Raw genomic sequence first — 19316 nt, 5'->3', positions numbered from 1 at the left:
ACACACATCATTGATGGTAGGAGTGCAAACCTGTACCATTCCTATGGAAATTAGTACGGCAGCTCCTCAGTAAGATGGAATTCAATCTACCTCAAGATCCAGCTATACCACTCTTGGGCATATACCCAAAGGATGCTTCACCCACACTTGCTCGACCATGGTCATTACAACTCTATTCATAATAACCAGAAATTGTAAACAACCTAGTTGTCCCTCAACAGAAGAATAAATAAAGAAAATGTGGTACATTTACACAATGGAGTATTACTCAGATGTTTAAAAAAAAAATGACATCATGAAATTTCCAGGCAAATGGATGGAGTTAGAAAAAAATCATCCTGAGTGAGGTATCCCAGGCTCAGAAAGATGAATATAGTATATATTTGCTTATATTTGGATATTAGCTCTGAAGTCAATGATAACCAAGTTACAATCTATTGAATCATAGAGGGTAGGTATAGAGTAAGAGACTACAGGGAACAGATAGATTTTGTTAGGAAAGGGAAATAAAATAGAGTTGGGCAGTGGTGGTGCACGCCTTTAATCCCAGCACTCGGGAGGCAGAGGCAGGCGTATCTCTGTGAGTTCGAGGCCAGCCTGGTCTACAAAGCTAGTTCCAGGAAAGGCACAAAACTACACAGAGAAACCCTGTCTCGGGGAGAAAAAAAAAAAAAGATAGTTACGGATGGATGGGGGGACTGTATGGATGGGGGGACTGTAATGAGAGGCTCAAGTGGGGTGGAGAGAGGGGTTGTGGTAGGAAATACAGGGAGAGACAGCTAAAATTAAGGGGCATTTCAGGGGTATTATGGAAACCCAATATAGTAGAAACTCCCTAAAATATGTACATATATGAAGGTGATCTAAACGGAACGCCAAATAACAGGAGAGACACAGTCCCAAATGACCATCTCTTATCATCAAAGCTTCCAGTATGGGATCGGGTTACATCTAATTGAGATGTTGGCCAAAGATGCCCCATGGAAATCCCCAAACAACCCAGGCTGTTGCCAAGATAATAAATAGGTTCCTCTCCATAAAATAACAGCAAGGCCTGTTGCTGAAAAGGACACCTACACATCTCACTGAAGGTAGAAACGTTGAGCTAGTGCCTACATAGAGCCTTTACCCCTACTTACAACATCTTTGATACAGGAACATCCTCTGCACGTTCTCAAAAGAGAAATCTAAACGCCAAGCCAACCCCAAACCCTTTATCTACAACGCTGTCCTGCCTACAGGATGTGCTAGGGCAATGGTAGCACAAAGCTTGTGAGATTAACCAACCAATGTCTGATTTGACTTAAGGCCCACTCCACAAGATGGACCCCACACCCAACACTGCTTTGGTGACCAAGAACCAGAGACTAGATAGCCCAGGGACCTAGGGAAAAATCAAATAATACGAATCTAAAAAGAGAAAAAAAATGTAGTGATAAAATGACTGTTAGTGATACTTTAGTACACTCATGGATCAGTGTCTTAGTCAGCCATCATCAGAGAAGCTACCTCCTGCAGCAGATGAGAACAAATGTAGAGACCCGAAGCCACACATCATGCACAGAGAAAGAGACCTTGGAACACACAGCTCTAAATGGGATGTCTCCATCAACTCCTTCCCCGCCGAGCTCAGGGAACTCCATGGACGAGGAGGCAGAAAGAGTGTAAGAGCCAAAGGAGATAGAGGACACCTTTTGAACAAGGCCCTCTAAGCCAACATGAGCCAAGCTCACATGAGGTCACAGGGGCTGAAGGAGCATGCACAGGGCCTGCACAGGTCTGTACCAGATCCTCTATGCATATATTATGGCTTCCAGCTTAGAGGGTTTGTTTTTTGTTTTTTGTTTTTAAGATTTACTTATTTATTATGTATACAGTGTTCTGCCTGCATGTATGCCTGCCGGCCAGAAGAAGGCACCAGATCTCATTGCAGATGGTTGTGAGCCACCATGTGGTTGCTGGGAATTGAACTCAGAACCTCTGGAAGAACAGTCAGTGCTCTCAACTGCTGAGCCATCTCTCCAGCCCCCTCAGTTTAGAATTTTTATGGGATTCCTGAGAGTTTGAACAAGTGGGTCTCTGAATCTTGTGTCCTCTCTTGGATCTTTTCCTTCTACTGGTTTGTCTTGTCCAACTTTGATGTGATGGTTTTTGTTTTATCTTATACTTTATTTTGTTTTATATATATATATATATATATATATATATACACATTTATATATATTATTATTATATTTTTTAAGAATAAATGAAATGAAATGAATTAATGAATGAAACCTAGCCACTAGGGTAAATGTTAGCAACTGAACTGTCACTTATACCTGCTGGGAGATGGAATATCAGTTTTCTCCAATGGAGTGACCCTGGGTATATCAACCACTCCAGGACAGGCCTCATGTTCAGGAGTAGGTGACCAACACACAATGGACTCCACAGTTTGTGTGTGTGTGTGTGTGTGTGTGTGTGTGTGTGTGTGTGTGTGTGTGTGTATGTGGAGAGAGAGAGAGAGAGAGAGAGAGAGAGGGATCTTACAAACATTTTAAAGTCATGTGGATGGGTTGTGGGGTGGTGGCATGCTGGTGCTTTTATTGGGCTACAGTTTTGTGGGGTTTCAGTTTTTTGTTGTTTGGGGTTTGTTTCCTTTTTGGGCAGGACTTTCTTTTCTTAGTTTTAGGTGGTTTTGTTGTTATATTGGTTTTTTTGTTTATTTGTTTGAGAAAGAACGTAAAAGTTAGGTGGGTAGGGGGGAAGACCATCTGGAAGGACTTAGCAGAGGGGAAGAATATGATCAAAATAATTTAAATTTTAAAATTGTTTTAAATTATATATATATATATATATATAGTTAGTTAGTTAGTTAGTTAGTTAGTTAGTTAGTTAGTTAGTTAGTTAAAAAATGTCATGGGGAAAACCACACTGACACTGAAAAATTCCCCTTACTGGAGAATACATTTCAGGAAATGTTTCTGCCTCGCTTTTCCTTTTCAGTTGCTGAGACAGTAGGAGGGACCAAACCATGCATTTTGTGCTCACAGTATTTATTCTCCTTCCTGTCCCTTTACCTGCTGCCTCTCTGGGGGTGTCTCTTGTTCCATGTGTAGCCAGAACAACTACCCAAGATCCACTGACAGGCCAATGCGACCAAGTGTAGGAATGACTAGTCACTTAGTGCTAAGCCACCAGCTTTCCTGCAAACGTGGGGTGGGGAAGGTTAATCTACAACCCACCTGTACAGTTTTGTGGGCCAATAACCCCAGCACTTGGATGGCTAACACCGGAGCATGGCAAGTTTGAGGTCACCATGAGCAACCCAGCAAGAGCCTGTCGCAAAACTAAAATTAAAGGAATGAATAAAGTCAATTTGCTTTCTTCTCATAGGTGGCAGCTCTCTCCCAAACAGGTAACAAAGGGTAGCTTCAGGTCTGTCATCTTTTTACATGCAGAGCCAATCTCTTCAATCCGTCATAAGCTATGGATTAGTGCGAGCACTGGGTACCTGCCCACAGCCATTGAACTTCTTGCTTGATGAATATAAGCAAAGCCATTTGCTGACCTGTGAACTCTAAGGTGGACCTGACTGATGAAGGGATAGTCCTACGTTCAGCAATGGAGAGGGGGACAGGAGGAGGCTGCTGGAGCCTTGATGGACACATGCACCAAATCCTATAGTAATAACTACAGAAGTCCCCCTGATAACATCATAGTCCTCTCCTGCTAACTGCTGAAACTGCAGGGTTTTCCTTACAAATGGAAAAAGATTTAAAAAAAAAAAAAAGTGCAAGTAACCTCTTCCGGGGAATAATGACCCTTTTAAGGCCATTTCTAAAGAATATCATTCTTGTCATCTAGACATGAACAAGGAAGCAACTACCCCATTGTTGAAACAGCCCTTCTACTCATCTACCCACGAGAGAGGATGCCACAGATAAGAGCTACCATTCACAGGAGAGCAACACTGAGCAACAGAAAGACCTTGACTCCCAACAGAACGATGCTCAACCTATCTACAGACTTCCAAATGAGTAACACTCTCTAGCATTACAGCTGCTTTGAATCGAATGTCTTTACCTGCAGCCAAAAGCCCCAATATACTAGTATTACACCACACGTGGTCAACGCAACCTTACACAGAAAGAACACTACTGGAGGACCACAGTGCCTAATCTTAAAAGATGCTGCCCAGCGACAGTGACAAAAACAGACATGTAGACCACTGGAATAGGTGAGAGGACCCAGTACAAACTGACATAACTACGATCATTTGACTTTGACAAAGGCATCGGGAACACACACTTGGGGAAAAGACAGCCTGTTGAACAAATGCTGCTAGCAAAGCTGGATCTACACCTGCAGAGGATGAACTTAGATCCACATCTCAACCCTGCACAGAAAGCAGCTCAAAATGAATCAAGGATCATCACTGAAAACTTGAAACACTGAAAAACATACGTTACACACTTGAAATTTATTGGTATAGGTGAGAAGACGAAGGAACCAGTCCCAAGAATCACCCAATGGGATTACGTGGAATTAAAAAGCTTCTGCAGAACAAAGGAAACCTTCAGCAGAGTGAACAGACAGCTTCCATGTGGGACGGGAGAAAGTCTTCGGCATCTCTACCTCAGACAGGAGGCTGATCTCTAGACTACATAAAGAACTGCAAAAACAGACTCCAAACGCACAAAGCTGCCGATCAATAAGTGAGCTAACGAAATGGACAAAAGAAAAAGAAGAAATACAAATAGCCAATTTTTTTTCTTTAATGTTCAACATCCTCAGCCATTGGGGAAATGCAGATTAGAACTACTTTACAACTATCTCACTCCAGTCAGAAAGGCTATAATCAGAAACCAAATGACAACACATGCCGGTAAGGATATGGGGGAAGGAACCCCTGTGTACTGCCGGTGGGAATGTAAACCGATACAACTGCTATGGAAATCTGTATAGAGATTCCTCAACATTAAAAAAAAAAAAGATCCAATGTCCAGCTCCAGCGCTCTGGGGCAGGTACAAATGGGACCTTTATGTCCAGCTCCAGCGCCCTGGGGCAGGTACAAAAGGGAACTTTACGTCCAGCTCCAACGCTCTGGGATAGGTACAAAAGGGACCTTTATGTCCAGCTCCAGCGCTCTGGGGCAGGTACAAAAGGGAACTTTACGTCCAGCTCCAGCACTCTGGGGCAGGTACAAAAGAGAACTTTATGTCCTGCCGTGTTTGCTGCCACGCTCTTCACGACAGCAAGGAACAGGCACTAGTTAGCTGTCCATCACGCCCATCAACTGACAACGGAAAATGAAAACACAGCAAACACATACGACAGAAGTTTACTTAGCTATGAAGAAAGATGAAATTGCAGCAGAGATGACTCAACAGTTACGAGTACTTACTACTCTTCCAGAACCCACCATGGGCACAATGGAGTCACAACAGCCTGTAACTCCACCTCCAGGGAAATCTAATACCTCCGGTCTCCACGGCACCTGGACTCACATACACATGTACACAGACACACGCACATACACATGATTTTAAAAATAAAATAAAAGTCTTAAAAGGAAAGAAATTTGTTGAAAATGGACGCAACTGGAATATATGAAGTGAGGTAACCCAGTCTCAGAAAGACAGAACTCACACATTCTTTCTCCGATGCAGGCCCTAACTTTTAGCATTTGTATGTATGTAAATAAGGGGTTGTAAGAGAGGATCTAGACTCTGAAACTACATCGAGGACCACAAGAGAACAAGAGGTGCCTGAGACATGAAAGCGGATGGGAGCCTAGTGTGGCATGAGGAGCCAACAGACAGGGTGGGAGACAGAGAAGAAAGGGGAGAAGGAAACAACCTAATCAAACATCCTTTGAAAACTGCCATAATCAAAACGAATTCTTTGGAATTCTTTGGAAGCTAATAAGAAATTAAAAAATTAGCCAGGCATGGTGGCGCACGCCTTTAATCCCAGCGCTCAGGAGGCAGAGGCAGGTGGATCTATGTGAGTTGGAGGCCAGTGTGGTCTACAAAGTGAGTTCTAGAACAGCCAGGGCTGTTATACAGAGAAATCCTGTCTCAAAACAATGGGGGAAAAAAGAAGAAAAAGAAAAGAAAAGACATTAAAAGTCATGTAATTCATATTGAAAAAAATACATAAAATAATCTGTAAATAAGGCCATGCTCAAATGCATTTATCAAAGAAATAAGTCTCCCTACAGTCTTTCCTGTATGTACCACCTCACAGTATTTTTTTTTAATTAAAATTGAGCGTATTCATTTCAGATAGTTAGCTGACATGTTAACTGCATGAAGAACATAGGGTCAGAAACACAGAATGGAATGGGATTAAGGGATGGGAGGCCACCAAGCCTCGGAGCCTTCACCATGTCACTCTGCACTCGTCACAGTAAACAGAAACATCTGGAATGCACAGCAGTCCTCTCGTCCTGGACCCGGTGGCCTCTTCTTTCAATAGAAAACAGTTTACCCACTCCACTAAAGACTCACTTATTGTTTCCAAGATGGGAACTGCCTTTCGTCACTGGCTCCTGCCACCTTCCTTCTTCACTGCCACTGGGGCTATTCATTCAGACAATTAGAGCTTCTAACTAGCATTCAGTCCAGAAGTTTCCAATGCATCAGGACTAAAAGGGACTCTCCTGACTCTTTTTCCTGACTGTAATAACCCTAACAGTATGCTTGACTCCTCTCTCTCTCTCTCTCTCTCTCTCTCTCTCTCTCTCTCTCTCTCTCTCTCGCTCTCTCTCTCGCTCTCTCTCTCGCTCTCTCTCTCGCTCTCTCTCGCTCTCTCTCGCTCTCTCGCTCTCTCCCTCCCTCCCCTCTCTTCCTCACCTAACCAAGAGCTATAGATTATCTTTTTTCCTCTACTATTACACTCATGCTGTTTGATGTAGTAAAAACCAACATGGGTGCAAACACACTCACATTAAGGTGCTAAACTCTGTTCCTCTCCGTAGTCTTTCATGGTGGGCTCCATGCTACAGTCCTTTCTTCCAGTTTCCTATACACAAACCTTCTGGATTCCATCCTCTCCTTCCACCTTTCCACCCTCTACCTGCTCCACAAGCAAGAATCCCCTAACAACTCACTCTTCTGCAGCAAAGACCACTGCTACCATCACAGCATCTTGCCCTCTTCCATGAGGGGAAAAGGCATGAGGCTCCCGATACATCACAAGTAATGAAATAACAAGAACACCCACAAGGGACATGCACTCCATCCTTCCCAGGATCCTGTGCTCCATCTGTGTTCTATGCCCTTCCCTCTCCTCCTCCAGCATTATTTCTCCCCCACCCCCAACGGGCTATTAGAAACAGTTAACGGACTGAGCCCTCGATCTGAAGCAATTTCAAACAATAAAGCCCAAATATATTAAATTACAGCCTTTCCAGACATTGAACATGAGACTGTAAAGAAGTGTAATTACCTCGTAATTACCTTTCGCTTACTCCCTTGAGAGGGTCCAGGCCACAGCACAGGAAGGGGTGAAAGGGGTGGAATTGCCTGAGTCACAGAGATGGACCTGAAGAGTGTTGCATTAAAAGGTCAAGCAGGGGTTGGGGAGATGACTCAGTGGGTTAAAAAAAAAAAATCACTTGCCACACAAGCCTGAAGACCCTGAGTTTGATCCCCAGGACCCACAAAAAAAATAATGCCAGATGTAGTGATAGCAACAGTAAACTCACCATGGCGAGATGGGAGGTGGAGATAGAAAAAAAAAAAAAATCTACCGAAAGTTCATCAGTCAGCTAGCCTGGAGTACACAGAACATTGAGACCCCGCCTCAAAACAAAGTAGAAGACTGACTCCCAAAAGTTGTTCTGACCTCACACACATATGCTAACACACACACACACACACACACACACACACACACACACACACACACACACATTTTAAGATGAAGTATGATCATAATTTACAGGACATAGTAATAGTTTCAGAAAGAAAAAGTGTGCCATCCAAAGACTGGAGCATCCAGCAGAGTGCTGATGAGCACATATAAGAAACTGTAATACTGCCGGGCGGTGGTGGCGCACGACTTTAATCCCAGCACTCGGGAGGCAGAGGCAGGCAGATCTCTGTGAGTTCGAGGCCAGCCTGGTCTACAGAGTGAGTTCCAGGACAGCCAGGGCTGTTACACAAAGAAACCCTATCTCAAAAAAACAAAAAGAAAGAAGGAAAGAAAGAAAGGAAGAAAGGAAGGGAGGGAGGGAGGGAGGGAGGGAGGGAGGAAGAGAGGGAGGAAAAAAAACTGTAATACCAGAGGCTGCAAAAAGAACCACATAAAGGCATGATGGAGAACACTAACCCAAGCTCACATGAGAACAAAACTCCTTCCCACCGCCTAGACTGAAAAACCTCAGTATTCACAGCTGTGGGATAGACTGCTCAGAAGCGTGTCTGCTAATAGACGTGTCATTTGAACGCTGTGCAGAGGACTGGAACAAAGTGCACTCACAGCAGTAATGGCCACACTCTCATCAGTTGACCACAGAGGAGCTCATTGAAATCAGGAACGTGCTACTGGCCAACAAGGTACCCACGCCACCTATGCTGGTGACTGGACCAAAGAAGAACTCTGCCTTCGTGAGCTGCATCTGTACTAACAAAATACCTCAGACTCAAATAGGCATTTTTCTCCCTGTAGTTCTGGAAGCCCTCTGAGATCAGAGGGTGGGCATGATTAGGGGTCCTGGAAATTATCTTCTTTCCAACTCATAGAAGGCCACAGTTTAGGAGCACAGCCTTTCCATAACTACTCTCTTTTCCTTTTCCTAGAAGAGCATTAATCTCACAAGGGCTCCTCACAGCAAATTATAAATTTAACTCTCTCCCCAATGTCTCACCCCAAATGTCATCACACTGAAATTCATTGCTTCCACATTTGACTACTGGGGTGGGGGAGGGTAAAGAGCTCTTGTTTCCAAGTCTAGCCATGACCACAAAAATCCCTGAGGGCACCACTGAATTTCAGGAAATCCACAATTGATTAAGACTGAAGAGAAAAGTGGGAGCCAATGAAGCCAGAAGACTGAGCAGCCCTGTCTTCACCTTCAGACTGATATTCCAGCAGGTGTATGGCAAGAACAGTACCTACACCTCCAAAATAATGGACGTAAGCGAGAGTATTCACAGTCCTGCCACAGTATGTCCACATACTGTGGCATCAGTACCCTAGGCCATCATTAATGGGGACAAGTGAGTCCTGGCCTTTTCTGGGAAAACTGGAAACAGCTCTCCATGTGCTGACAAGGTATGAGGGTTAATATTGACTATCAACTTGGTAGGATCTCTAACCACATAGGAGACAAACTGTGAGAGAGTTTCTAGACCGGGTTGACTGAGCTGGGAGGAGCTGCTGGAAATGTGGCCGGCAGCACTCCACGGGCTTCCTCTGTGGGCACAGCCCCAACCACACTGCAAAAGAAGAGTCAGCAGAGCTAGATGGAAACAGGGGATTGACCTCTTTGACTAACCACCAAAAAGCAACCAATTCAGCTAAGATTTATCTGTGAAGCAAGAAAATAAAGATTTCTCTCTTTTAAAAAAAAAATTATTAAATTTAGTAAAAACTCTAAGCACAAACCCAAGACCTTTTATACACTCCAAGAATTGACTCTAGGGCATAGTCAATGTCAAAGTGATCAGAACCAGTGAGGGAATGAAAATCACGACACAACTGAACATAAAGGGCACGTGATTCAAAGAGAAACACAGATGAGCATCATCTCACCAAATGAAATCTCACTGTGCCAGGCACGCTGGTATACATCTGTAATCCCAGCACTTGAGAAGCTAAGGCAGGAGCATCCCCGTAAGTGTGAGGTCACCCTGAGCTAGACAGTGACTCCTAGGCCAGCCTGGGCTACAAAATGAGATCTTGTTTCAAAAAGCAAAAAGAAAAGTAAAAGATCTCATTTCTGATCACCTCGAGTTCATAAACATGGAGATATGATGTGTCAATTAAAAAAAATAATAAAAAAGTAGTAATAACACCAGGAGTAAACATCCATAAAAGGGAAAGATTGCCTGCTTCCACTAATGAACTCTGGAAAACCAGCTGTCCGATACCTAGGAAATGCTGGCTATACACCATTTTCCGATGCTAAGACTCAGGTACAGGAATCTCAGCGTCACCAGCTTGAGCCAACCGTGCTGGCCTGCATAGCATGCACCATTTGTTGTGGTGTTTTCGGTGTGCTAGGCTGATACACTGAGGACATTTTATCATCCAGACCTGTAAATCAGGAAATTGACTCAGGGCAGTGAGGTGCCCTGCCGGTGGTCGAACAACTCATACGGTGCAGGACACGGTGTAGAGACAGAAACCGCAGAGCTGCCCCGCCACACCCGTCACCAGCTCTGACAGCTGGATCCAGAGAATCCCTTCTTACATCCATTTCATTACTGGGGAAACATGAATCAACACATTTAAGAGAAACCTAAATTCCTCAGAGGTTACGGGCACCTCTTGGTAGCCATACACCTCAGATCTCAGTTATAAATGGTGTTTTGAATTACTTGTTCCAAGCCAATGGTAATTTCCCTGGTCTGTACACTGACTGTGGTTCCTGTTTAGAAAACTCGGAATCTTGCTTCTTACTAAAGTCTAATCAACTGTAATGTACAGCTTCACTCACATTAAAAGTCATTCTGGATAAAAGGCTAAATAACAAGAATGAAGGGGTAGGGTAATTTGAGGGCAGGAAGACCTGAAGTCATCCAAATTTGTTCCTACAGGATCAAGTATGGCCCCCAACTTCTACATCGATGCCCTAACCTCGAAGTGATGGTTTATAGATGCGTCTTTTGGAAGGCAGTTAGGGTTAAATGAGGTTATTGGAACAGACTCTCACAACAGCATCAGGGGTTTTGCAAGAACAGAGAAAAAGCTGGGCATGGTGGTCCATGCTTTGTATCCCAGAATTCTGGGGGTTGGGACAGGAGGATCGCTACAACTTCCAAGCTCTCTTGGACCACAGCTCGAATCCTGTCTCAAAATAGAAGAGGAGGAGGAGCTTTCCACCCTGTGTGGACAGTGAAATATGGCCACTGCACGGCCGAAAGGTGGTTCTCATCAGGCCCTGAACTGGTGTGGCACCTTGAGCCTGAACTCCTGACCCCTAAAACCATGAGAAACAAACATCTATTATTTTAGAGAAAGCAAAAGAAATCTCATTCCATTTTGTCATCAGAAATAATGCAAGCAAACAGATGATAGAGTAACCGCTTTAAAGTATTTAAAGGGGAAAAAAGAATCTGAAAGTTTACACACTTCATTATTCCAACTTCATGACATCCTGGAAAAGGGACACTCTAGGGACAACAAAAGACAAGTCATCTGGTGTTCAAGAGAGGGAAGGAAGAACAAATATACAAAGTCCTAGGCACTTTTAGGACAGTAAAACTCTTCCTCATACTATCAATGATGAACACATACATCATTTGCCAAAACCTATAGAACTATACAACAGGGAATAGAACCTGGGCTGGGGAGAAGGCTCAACAATCAAGAGCATTGGCTGCTCCTCCAGAGGACTCAGGTTCAATTCTCAGCACCCACACTATGGCTCACAACCATCTGTAACTCCAGCCCCTGAGGATCTTCTCGCTTCTAAGGTACACAATGTGATGCAGACATACATACAGGCAAAACTTCCATACATGTAAAATAGAAAAATAACGTGATGTTTGAAAAAGGCATATAACCTGATGGAAACAATGGACATTGGTTAGTAATGTATCCATACTGCTCATCAGTGTTAACAAACACATCACATGAACTCCAGCAGAAGCCCCCGCTCCACCAGAGACCATGTCGGCCACCAGAACTCCAGCCTGCTGCTTGACCAGTGGCCATCAGAAGTCCAGACCCCAAATCGGGTGGAGACCCTCTACTCAACCACCGGCCACCATGGCCAGAAGACCAAAAGGGAAACAGAAACCAAGGAACAAAACACCCAAGCAACAAAAACAAACTCAGAAATCAGCACCTAAACCTGTAATCACCCCAAACCCAGACAGCAAGAACCAGTGTAAGAAGACAATCAACAACAGCCAAGGCAATATGGCACCAGGAGAGCCCAGCTAGCCTACCACAGCAAGCCTGGAATATTCCAACACAGCTGAAGCACAAGAAAACGACGTTAAGACCAACTTTATGAAGATGATAGAGTTCCTTAAAGAGGAAATGAATAAGTCCCAAACACAAACAAAAAATTGAAGGAATTAAATAAATCTCTTAAAGAAAGCCAAGAAACAACAAAGCAATGAAGGAAATGAATAAAACTGTTCAAGACCTGAAAATTGAAATAGAAACAAGAAAGAAAACAAATTGAGGAAATTCTGGAAATGGAAAATCTAGGTAAGAGAACAGATACTACATATCCAAGCATCACCAACACAACACAATAGACGGAAGAGAGAAGCTCAGGTGTTGAAGATATGATAAAGGAAATAAATTCATCAGTCAAAGAAAATGTTAAATCTAAAAAATTCCTAACACAAAACTTCCAGGAAATTTGGGATACTATGAAAAGACCAAACCTAAGAATAATAGGAATAGAAGGTGGAGAAGAATCCCTGCTCAAAGGCCCAGAAATATATTCAACAAAATCATAGAAAAAAAAATTCTCAACCTAAAGAAGGACATACCTATGAAAGTATAAGAAGCATACAGAAATCCAAACATACTGGACCAGAAAAAAATGTCCCCTCAACACATAATAATCAAAACATTAAACATACACAATAAAGAATATTGAAAGCTGCAAAGGAAAAAGGCCAAGTAATATATAAAGTCAGACCTATAAGAATTACACCCAACTTCAATGGAGACTCTAAAAGCCAGAAGAGCCTGGACAGATGTCTTGCAGGCTTTAAGAGACCACATATGCCAGCCCAGACTACTATACCCAGAAAAACTTTCAATCACCATAGATGGAAAAAACAAGATATTCCATGGTAAAGTCAAAATTAGATAATATCTATCCACAAATGCAGCCCTACAGAAGGTACTAGAAGGAAAACTCCACCCCAAGGAAGTTAACTACCCCTATGAAAAAACAGGAAATAATCTCACACCAGCTACACCAAAAGAGGGGAAACACACACACACACACACACACACACACACACTACCACTAACAACAAAATAACATGAATTAATAACCACTGGTCATTAATATCTCTAGATACCGATGGACTCAATTCCCCAATAAAAAGACAAAGACTAACAGAATGGATTTGAAAACAGGACCCATCCTACTGCTGCATAAAAAAAAACACACTTCAACATCAAAAATAGACATTACCTTAGAGTAAAGAGTTAGACAAAGATGCTCCAAGCAAATGGCCCGAAGAAGCAAGCTGGTGTAGCTATTCTAATATCTAACAAAAGAGACTTCAAACCAAAATTAATCAAAGCAGATGGAGAAGGACACTTCATATTCATCAAAGGCAAAATCCACCCACATGAGGTCTCAATTGTTAATATCTATGACCCAAACACAAGGGCACTCACATTGTGAAAAAAAATTACTAAAGCTTAACTCACACATTGATTCCCACACATTAATAATGGAAGACTTCCAGATCATCCAAACAAAAACTCAACAGAGAAATAATGGAGCTAACATGTTATGAACCAAATAGACCTAACAGATAATCTACAGAATATTTCACCCAAACACAAAAGAATTCTTCTTTGCACCTCAGGGAACCTCCAAAACAGGGAACATTCTGCAAAACAGACCACATTCTTGGCCACAAAGCAAATCCCAACAGATACAAAAAAAAATGAAATAATACCCTGCATCCTATCAGATCACCACAGATTAAAACTGGACTTCAACAACAGAAATCCTACAAACTCATGGAAACTTAACGACTCTCTACTGAATGACTACTGGGTAAAGGCAGAAATAAAGAAATTAAAGACTTTCTAGAATTCAATGAAAATAAATGCACAACATCCCCAAACTTAGGGACACAATGAGAGCAGTGCTAAGAGGAAAGTTCATAGCACTAAGTGACTTCATAAAGAAATGGCAGAAGCAGGGCGGTGGTGGCAAGACTACACGAAAAAACCCTGTCTCAAAAAACCAAAATAATAATAATAATAACAATAATAGTTTTAGGCCAGCCGTGGTGACACATGTCTTTAATCCCAGCACTCAGGAGGCAGAGGCAGAAGGATCTCTGTGAGTTTGAGGCCAGCCTGGTCTACAGAGTGAGTTCCAGGATAGGCTCCAAAGCTACACAGAGAAATCCCATCTTGAAAAATCATTAAAAAAAAAAAAAAAAAAAGAAAAAAAAGAAACAAAGAAAGAAACAGGGCAGAGATCTCACACCAGCAACTTAACAGAACACCTGAAAGCTCTAGAACAGAAAAAAGCAAGCTCACCAAAGATGAAATCAATAAAATAGAAACAAAGAAAACAATATAAAGAATCAAAGAAACAAAGATTTGGTTCTTTGAGAAAATCAACAAGATAGACAAATCTTTATCCAAACTAACTAAAAGACAAAGAGAGAATATCCAAATTAACAAAATCAGAAACAAAAAGCAAGACATAACAACAGACACTGAGGAAATCCAAAGATCATTAGGTCATACTTCAAAAACCTATTCTCCACAAAATTGGAAAATCTAAAAGACATGGATAATTTTCTCAATAAATACCACTACCAAAGTTAAATCAAGATGAGATAAACAATTTAAATAGATCTAGAACCCCTAAGAAAATAGAAGCAGTCATTAAAAGTCCCCAAACCAAAAATTCTAGCTGAAGCAATAAGCCAACTGAAAGAGATCCAGGGGATACAAATTGGAAAGGAAGAAGTTGAAGTATCAATATTTGCAGATGATGATAGTATATATAAAGTGACCCAAAAGTTCTACCAGGGAACTCCTACAGCTGATAGACACCTTTAGTGAAGTGACTGGATATGAGATTAACTCAACAAAATCAATAGCCCTCCTATACACAAAGAGCAAATAGGCTGAGAAAGAAATTAGGGAAATAACACCCTTCACATTAGCCACAAATAATATATCTTGGGGTACTTCTGATCAAGCAAGTGAAAGACTTGTATGACAAAAACTTCAAGTCTTTGAAGAAAGCAATTGAAGAAGATATCAGAAGATAAAAAAAATCTCCCATGCTCATGGATCAGTGGGATTAATATAGTAAAAATGGCCATTTTACCAAAAGCAATCTACAGATTCAACATAATCTTCATCAAAATTCCAACACAATTCTTTATATAGACCTTGAAAGGACAATACTCAACTTCATATGAAAAAACAAAAAACTCAGGATAGCTAAAACAATCCAGTACAATAGAAGAACTTCCAGAGGTATCACCATTCCTGATTTCAGACTCTACTACAGAGCTATAGTAATAAAAACCTTATGGTATTGGCATAAATACAAACAAGTTGGTCAATGGACTTGAATCAAGAACCCAGACATTAAATCATACACCTATAAACACCTGATTTTTTTTTTTTATAAAGAAGCCAGAAAGAGACAATGGAAAAAAAGAAAACATCTTCAACGAATGGTACTGGTCTAACTGGATGTCAGCATGTAGAAAAATACAAATATATCCATAATACAAAAATACAAATAGATCCATATCTATCACCCTACATAAATCTCAAGTCCAAGTGGATCAAAGACATCAATATAAAACCAGATACAGTGTGCCAGTGTGGCACACGCCTTTAATCCTAGCACTCGGGAGGCAGAGCAAGGTGGATCTCTGTGAGTTTGAGGCCAATCTGGTCTACAGAGAGAGAGAGGACAGCCAGGGCTACTCAGAGAAAGCCTGTCTCAGAAAAAAGAGAAAGAAAAAAAACCAACAAAAAAAACTAAAACAAAAAACCCAGATACACTGAACCTGATAGAAGAAAAAGTTGGGAATAGCCTTGAATACATTGGCACAAAGATAACTTCCTGAATATAACACTGATAGTGTAGGCACTAAGATTAAAAATCAGTAAATGGGACCTCATGAAACTGAAAAGCTTCTGTAAGGCAAAGAACAACATCAATAAGACAAAATGGCAGCCTGCTGAATGAGATGCTCACCAACTCCACATCCAACAGAGGGCTAGTATCCAAAACAAATATAGAATTCAAGAAATTAGACATCAGTAAACAAAATAATCCAATTAAAAATGGGGTACAGATCTCAACAGAGAATTCTCAGCAGAGGAAACCAAAATGGCTAAGAAATACTTAAAGACATGTTCAATGTCCATAGCCATCAGGGAAAAGCAAATCAAAACTACTTTGAGATTCTGTCTTAAACCTGTGAGAATACTAAGATCAAAAACACAAGTGACAACTCATGCTGGTGAAGATGTGGAGCAAGGGGAATATTCCACCATAACTGGTGGGAGTGCAAACTTGTACAGCCACTATGAAAATCAATATGGCAGTTCCTCAGAAAATTGGAAATCAATCTACCTCAAAACCCAGCTATCACATGCCTGGGCATATACCCAAAGGACTCTCCATCCTACCACAAGAACACTTGCTCAACTATGTTCATAGTGGCTTTATTCATAACAGCCAGAAACTGAAAACAAACTGGATGTCCTTCAACCAAAGAATGGATAGAAAAAATGTGGTACATTTACGCAATGAGTATTACTCAACTGTTAAAAAAAAAATGACAACATGAAATTTGGAGGCAAATGGATGGAACTAGAAAAAAAAAATCATCCTGAGTGAGGTAACCCAGACCCAGAAAGACATAGTATGTACTCACCATGGACATTAGCTGTTAAGTAAAGGATAATCATGCTACAATCAACAGACCCAGAGAGGCTAAGTAACAAGGAGGGTTCAAGGGGCAGGGGGATGCATGGATCTCCCTGGAAGGGGAAAAAGAATAGATTTTTCAGAAGGACTTGCGCAGGTGGAAATGGAAACAGGAAGGATTAGGCAGGGGATGGGGTGGAAGGAGAGATGACTGGGAGAGATGACTGGAATTGGAGGGTACTTGGTGGAGGAGTGTGTAAACCTAATGTAGTAGAAATGCCCTGAAATCTTCAAGAGTTGCCCTAGTGAAGACTAGTAATGGGGTGTTGTGTGATATTTTGTTTGTGTTCTGACAAATAAAGTTTGCTTGGAGACAGAGGGTGGAGCTAGATACTAGTTAACCATGGGGGTCTGTACAGAGAGGAGACAGGAAGTAATAAGGCAGGGCAAAGAGAGGATCTCGGCCCTTTTTGGTCAGAGGAACCATAGAGGTAGGAAGTGACTGTGGCTGCTCCCCTGTTTCTCTGATCTTTCAGGTTTTTACCTGGATATCTGACTCCTGGTTTTTATTGTTAAGATTAATTAGATTTATGCTTCAATGAGGGATACAGAGCCTGAATCAGCCATCTTCTATAATTAGGCAAGGCTTTCAGCAAAGGAACTGGGACACCAACCCAACCACAAAACCTTCAACCTACAATCTGTCCTGCCTGCAAGATGTGCTGGGGTAAAGTTATGGGACACAGAACTTATGGGAGTTACTTATAGGTCGGTGCCTGCTGAATTGTCATCTGAGAGGCATCATCCAGCAAGTGATGAGAGCAGATGCAGAGAGCCACAACCAAACACTAGGAAGAGCCGGGGCACCCCACAAAAGAAGGGGAGGGAGAATTGTAGAAGCCAGAGGAATCAAGGATACCTCAATAACAGCCCACAGAATCAACTACACAGGGCATACAGGGGCTCACAGAGACTGAAGAAACAATCACTGACCTGGTATGGGTCTAAGCTAGGTCCTCTGCATATAAGTTATGGTTATGTAGCTGGGTGTTCTTGTGGGACTCCTAAGTGTTAGATGGCGGTGCTCTGACTCTTTTGCTTGCTCTTGGGACCCTTTTCCTCCTATTGGGTTGTCTTGTTCACTTTTGATATGAGGGTTTGTTCCTAGTCTTATTGTAACTTGTTATGCCATGTTCGATGATATATATCTCTGGGAGGCCTATCCTTTTTCTCAAGGGAAACATAGGAGGAATGGAACTGGGGAAGAAGGTAGGTGGGGGAGGAACTGGGAGGAGTGGAGGGAGGGGAAACTTCGGTCAGGATGTAATATATAAGAGAAGAATTAAAAAAACAATCAAACCACAAAAAAAAAAAAAAAGACAACTCTACCACAATGACATTTTCCTCAGAGTGGCAAGCCTTTGCCTGGGCAGGAAGCAAGCTGTTGAGTCTTGGTATGTTATCAGTTGCCAAGACAGTTATTTAGTTCATTTTGGCTCCTCATACACCTGGCATGAGGTGATCTGGTGGGGCACACAGCTAATTCCTGCCCTCTGGTACCTCCCAGTAATGTGGGCAAGACCAGGGGTTACTACAAAGCACACAAAGAAGACTGTTGCAACATAAAGCCAATGTCAAGGCTATTATCGGGCACTTCACTTCTGGGAGACTGCTGTGGGATGGTCTGTATGTCAAATTTCTCTGATTGGTCAATAAATAAAACACTGATTGGCCAGTGGCCAGGCAGGAAGTAGGCGGGACAAGGAGAGAGGAGAATTCTGGGAAGTGGAAGGCTGAGTGAGGGAGACCTGCCAGCCACCACCATGACAAGCAGCATGTGAAGACGCCGGTAAGCCACGAGCCACGTGGCAAGGGATAGATTAATGGAAATGGATTAATTTAAGCTGTAAGAACAGTTAGCAAGAAGCCTGCCACGGCCATACAGTTTGTAAGCAATATAAGTCTCTGTGTTTACTTGGTTGGGTCTGAGTGGCTGTGGGACTGGCAGGTGACAGAGATTTGTCCTGACTGTGGACAAGGCAGGAAAACTCTAGCTACAGGAGACTCTCTTCCTGATATACATAAAATGGTTTGTAGTACAGATTCTATTCCCCAATGGCTATAGATGTTAAGTAGGAAACCATGCATGAGTGAAACAGGCTGTCAATAAAACCCGCAGAAGTGGCTGAGATTCTGGTAACCTGGAAAGCACCTGCCTAGTCTAAGAGGCCAGACTACTCGGCAAGAGCTAGTCCTGGGCTTTCAAATTAGGCGCAATGTCCTGTGTTCCTTATAGATGACTGGGGCAGACAGATGAGTGGACACATCTGGCAACACAGTCTATAAGTCCCGTGTGGTAAAGTAGAAGCACATGGAGTTGTGTTAGCTTTCTGTCACTGTGACAAAACACCTGAGAAAATCAACTCACACTTTCAGATGTTTCAGTCTATGGTGATATTTTATTTGTACTGAAATGTGATTTTATTTGTATGTCAATAAATAAAGTTGCCTGGGGGTTAGAGCTAA

The 19316-nt window shown here is 42.1% G+C and overlaps 1 protein-coding gene across 6 annotated transcripts in view; it reads right to left on the bottom strand.

Annotated features, from left to right (window-relative positions):
* Nucleotides 1-19316, bottom strand: part of Nxpe3 (neurexophilin and PC-esterase domain family member 3) — a 73620-nt gene that overhangs the window by 37011 nt on the left and 17293 nt on the right. The window lies entirely within an intron of this gene.

The sequence above is a fragment of the Peromyscus eremicus genome, chromosome 12 (assembly GCF_949786415.1).
Source record: "Peromyscus eremicus chromosome 12, PerEre_H2_v1, whole genome shotgun sequence".
NCBI classification, from domain to species: Eukaryota; Metazoa; Chordata; class Mammalia; order Rodentia; family Cricetidae; genus Peromyscus; species Peromyscus eremicus.
This window is presented reverse-complemented; position numbering and strand designations above follow the sequence as displayed.